This window comes from Apium graveolens, chromosome 6, assembly GCF_009905375.1.
Source record: "Apium graveolens cultivar Ventura chromosome 6, ASM990537v1, whole genome shotgun sequence".
In the NCBI taxonomy this organism is placed as follows: domain Eukaryota; kingdom Viridiplantae; phylum Streptophyta; class Magnoliopsida; order Apiales; family Apiaceae; genus Apium; species Apium graveolens.
Window position 1 is genome coordinate 9,132,039 of NC_133652.1, and position 5,675 is coordinate 9,137,713.

Consider the following 5,675-nt stretch of genomic DNA (forward strand, 5'->3'; position numbering starts at 1 on the left):
GGTGGCGGATCCAGGTTCACATACAAGGGGGGTCTGATTTTTTTTCTCAACTAAATCAACATATATAAGCAAAACTACAAATAACTATACATTACAAATAACTATACCTATATAGATGTTCGCGAACAAATTCGAGTTCAATTTGACTTGGTTCATTAAGAATTTGAACCTGAGCACAAATATGTGTTTGTTAAGAAAATGAGCTAGAGCAGAGCTTTTGGTATATTCGGCTCGAAAAAGATTCAAAAATTAGATTTTATATATTGGATTATTGTGGATATTTTTGGTTGAGTATCCTCTCTTAATTGTTTTAGTTGCAACCACTATAATTGATAAAAATTTTAGCAACATATAAAGTCAATGATATTTAACATCTTTTTATTTTTTAACCATCTTTTAAGCTAAGTCAGACCCTTCAAATTTTGAAAATCGACTTTGATTCTCATGTCAACTATTCGTTCATCTATCGTAATTGATTAGCAATTACACTATTTATCAAACTAATTTTTAAATGATGTTAAAGTGATTTTGATTAGAAACAGTGTTCAATATAAAATCCTAACTTTTTATCATCTCCTCTCAAATTTTATTCTCATTTGTAACTCTTAATTTTTTAAAATAAAAGAAGTATAATTCATTATGGTTTGAGAAAAATACAACTGATGTAATTCATTACATGTGTGACTAATCATTTTTAGCTTCGTTGTCACTAACATTATTGAGACAAACCAACCCCATGTCTATTATACTTAAACCACGAAAATTTGGTCGTTAGTTGGTGTAGTCACCGTGATTATAATAATTGTAATATATTTAATAATTTTGGTGTAAGCAAAATAATATATAAAATTTACGCGGGCCGAGATAAATAAAATTATACTATGTTACGATTTTAAATAAAAATAAACTACATATAATTAGTTGAATTTTCAGGCTCGGGCTAAAATAAAATAATAAAGACTATTAATCCTGCTCAAAATATTATATTATTGAATCGGGCTATAACAAAATAAAAACATGAAAGAAAATTCAATTGATCAAAATAAATTCATTATGCTAAAATAAAATAAAAAATATCATTTATTCGATTTAAAATAAAATAATACTCTCTCCGTCCCTTCAGGTTCTTTACATTGGGGGACGGGGGATCGACTCGCATTTAAAGGCTCCCGTGAAGTATGACTCCTTAAAAAAATTTAAATATATTTTTTTTGAATAAACATATAATAGTTAAATTTTTATATAGAAAAAAAATTAAAAAATAAAATAATAAAACTACACTTTATAGTAGACTTAAAATGTGTGCCAAGTATGCGGAAAAAGAATACAAAGAAGTGAGTGGGACGGAGGAAGTATTCACTAGAGTTAAAATAAAATAAAATTAAACTAAATTTAATTAAGTAATTGGGGCTAAAAAATAATTTATATTATTGATTTACGCTAAAAATAAAATTAAATTCAAACTAAAGAGAATCCTTATATTATTGATCCAATTTAAAATAAAATTAAAGTCTACCTAATTTGTTCGTAGGTATAATGTAGGTTTAGAATAGTGGGATACCTATGATCCAACTTTAATAGCCAAATATTAAAGTTTGATACTTGATTTTTGTGTATAATGTTTGGGTTTATATAATTACGGTTTTCTTTAATTTCTATAATATAAATACAAATTTTTTGGCCAAATTTAGAGCATATTTCATTAATAATTCGAAAAAGACTCGATCGGGACAAACCCCCAACTGGTCATGCAACCAGGTTGAAAAAATAATAAACGAGCTAAAAAAATTAGTCGTTTTGTCTCCGGATTGCTTAACAAACTAAATACAAACATTTTGAAAATTCTGATAATGTCATCACCATGCTGCTTGTAAAATAGAGTCTTATCAATTGTCCCTCTAGTAAATCCATGTTTGAGTAGAAATTCTGACAGTATGTCATGCCATACTCTAGGTGCTTGCTTCAATCCATAAAGAACCTTCAACAATTTACAAACAAAGTTTGAAAATTCTGGATCTTCAAAGGCAGGTGGTTGTTGCACGTAGACTTTTTATTCTAATTCACAATTAAGGAATGCACTTTTCACATCCATTTGATACACTTCGAAATTTGAATGCAAGAAAAATTCTTATTGCTTCAAGTCTTGCAACTGGAGCAAAAGTTTCATCATAGTCAATTCCTTCTTTTTGTGAGTAGCCTTTGCCAACCAGTCTTGCTTTGTTCCTTGTCACAATTCCATTTTTATCCATTTTGTTCCTATACACCCATTTTGTTCCAATAATACTCCTGTTCTTTGGAGCAAGAACCAATTCTCAAACTTAATTTCTTTCAAATTGATTTAGCTCTTCCTGCATAGCAGTTATCCGGTCAGAATCAAGTAGAGCTTCCTCAGTTTTCTTAGTCTCAATTTGAGAAAGAAAGCATGCATGCAAGCATTCATTTACAGTAGCACTCCTAGTTCTCACTCCATTATTTGGATCACCAATTATAGCATCTCTTCTGTGACTTCTATCCCATTTCCTGGTGTGATCATGTTGACTAGAGTTGTCTGCATTATCTCCATTATTGGCATGACTTGTGAAGCTATCATCTCCTTTTCCCCCCTGAGTTTGTGCCACCAAATTCAGGTGTGTTTCTTTCATGAGATGAATTTTAATTTTCACAGTTTACTGGTTCACTTGATTCTTGCTCCATTCTGTTATTTGTGTTGATCTCAGCTTCATCTTCAGAATCACTATCAATTTTCAGATTTTCAAATTTTAGGGCTTTCGCTTCATTTTCATCAAGGCATTCCAAGCCTGAACACTTGTCATCATCAAAGGTCACATCTGTGATTTCCATAATTTTCTTTTGCTCTAACACATAAACTCTGTAGGCAGTTTTTTCAATTGAATATCCCAGAAAAATAGCTTCAAATACTTTAGAGTCAAATTTTCCAACATATTCAGAGTTGTCTTTGAGCACAAAGTATTTCCTTCCAAACACATACAGATGCTTTATAGTAGGCTTTCTTTTTGTCAAAATTGAGTAGGGTGACTTGCCAAAGTTTTTGTTGATTAGGAATCTGTTTTGAGTATAGCATGCTATGTTGATGGCTTCTTCCCAAAAATTAGTTGGCATCTTGCAGCATTGTTCTTGCAGTCTCAACTAGAGTCCTATTCTTCCTTTCAGCCACACCATTTTGTTGAGGTACTCTTTCAGTTGAGAATTCTTGAACAATGCCCTTGTCTTTGCAATCAGCTGAGAATTCTTGAACAATGCCCTTGTCTTTGCAAAATTCACTTAAAGATACATTCTTAAATTATGTGTCATTATCACTTCTCAACCTTTTAACACAATTTTGATCTTCAGCCTGCTTCTCAACTTTCTTTATGTGTTCAATGATGATGTGTGGAGTTTTATCCTTTGAATGCATAAATTCCACCAAAGTATATTTTGAGTAGTCATCCACCATCACCAATGCATATTTCTTTCTGGATATAGAAAAGACATTAATTGGTTCAAACAGGTCCACGTGAATAAGCTGCAATGAAGCACTTATTGAATTTACAGTCTTGCTTTTTGTGCCTAAATCTCTTTATTTTGCCTTTTTGACAAGCTTCACAAACTTCATTTTGAGCAAATTACAGCGTTGGCATGTCTCTCACTAATTCATTTTTCACCAAGGTATTGATTACTTTGTAATTTAGGTGAGAGAATTTCTTGTGCCAAAGTTTACTTTGTTCACTAGATTCCTTGGTGTAGAAGCAACATATTGCATCTTTGTTTGCTGAATTTAAGTCTGCAACAAATAGTGTTCCTTTCCTTGCTCCTTTCAGAGCAACTTCACCAGTTTTCTTGCTAGTGATTGAATAGTCTTCTTTGTCAAATATTACTTTGAACCCTTTGTCTGTAAGCTAGATGACACTTGGAAGATTTACTTCAAGACTAGCAACTAGTGCTACATCATCAATGACAATATTTCCAGAAATCAACTTGGCATATCCCATTGTAAATCCTTTATTGTTGTCTCCAAAAGTCACCAATGGGCCAGCCATATCCTCAAACTGTGATAGCAGGGCTTTATCACATGTCATATGCCTGTAATATCCACTATCAATGATTCATATGACTTTATTCTTCTTGCCTTGCACACAATGAGGATTACGTGTGTTTATCTACCCAAGCAGTGTTGGGCACTTTCTTCTTTTTCACAGAACTTACAGAAGTAGAATTTGAACATTCAAAAATAACAACATTAATAGTTTGATCAACATTATCCTTCTTGATTGCAGATCCAAGATTGACTTCCTTAAGATCTTTCCTCAATTTATGAAAGCTTGTCACAACCTTCATATTGCAAGGAATACAATCAAACTTATCACAGAAAGAATATGGATCTTCAGCTTGAGCCTCATTATACTTGCATGCTCCAAACTTTGGCTCACTAACAACCTTTTTACAAAGGTGAGTTAGGTGATTTATTGAGCCACATTTCTGACATTGCTTCCTTGGAACATCTGCAACATAGGCATAATTGTTGCTCTTGTTTACACCTTTTTTTCCATTTCTGTTCTTTTTCTTCTTCCCAGTATTTTCAGTTATGATCTCTTTTATAGGGGTCTTAGTAGCTTGACTCACTACAGGCTTCTTCTCACATTCAGTAATGGAAGTGGATTATGCATCTTTATTTTCTCTGTCTTCATCTGTAATTTCTTGCTTGATTTCCAACTCTACTTCACTGAAGTTTACTTCACAAACTTTAAACAAAGGTGCATTTACTCTTTTCAGCATCACAGGAACATTTTGGTTCTTAATTTCGTTTACTTTGTCAGCTTCAACTTTTTTGTGAGAATTCAAGGCCTCATAGTCCAAACCAATTGTTATGTTAGCACATGGTTTGTTTTAGACATGATACTAACAAATCAACTGAGATGCATTCTTGAATGATTTGAGCTTCAAAACATTTTTCTCAATTCTTTCTCTCAACACTGTCCCTACTTCTCTAGCAACTTAAGGTTGTTCTTGAGGTACTCATTTTCTTGTTTGACTGTTTCAAGACCAACAAGCTGCAATTCTAGCTCCTGTTTTTCAATCTCAAGAATCTCATTAATTTTTGATAGCCTACTCACTTTCTCAGTAGCTGCCATCATGCTTGTGTGGATATGAAACAGATCTACACTCGTTTTTTCAACAGTTTCTTTATATTGAATGGCATTTAATTCAATTATAGTTAGAATAGGTATCTCCGATTTGGATGCAGATGATTCTCCTTGCTCTAGAGCCATGAGAGCATAATTTCCATATTCTTCACATCCTCATCATCTGTATCATCAAAACTTTTTCCTTCTGCAATGTAATGTTTTCATTGTTACTTTCTCCAGAGTGGTTCATACTTTACTTCTAATTCCAAATAAGCCTTGTCTTTCTTTATTTTTTTTGGCTTTCTACACTCAGTGGCAAAGTGACCTAGTTCATTACAGTTATAGCACCTTATTTTTGATCTGTCAACAGAACCTGACTTGTAGCCACTTTTTTCAGCTGAATTGAACTGAGTTTTTTCTTTTCAATTGTTGTTGTTGGATGTCTGATCCTTGTTCTTGAAGTACTTTGGCTTCTTAACCCTGATGTTAGAGAATTTCTTTGCAAGATAATCCATTGACTAGTCCATCTCATCCAGTTCATCAAGGATGTAG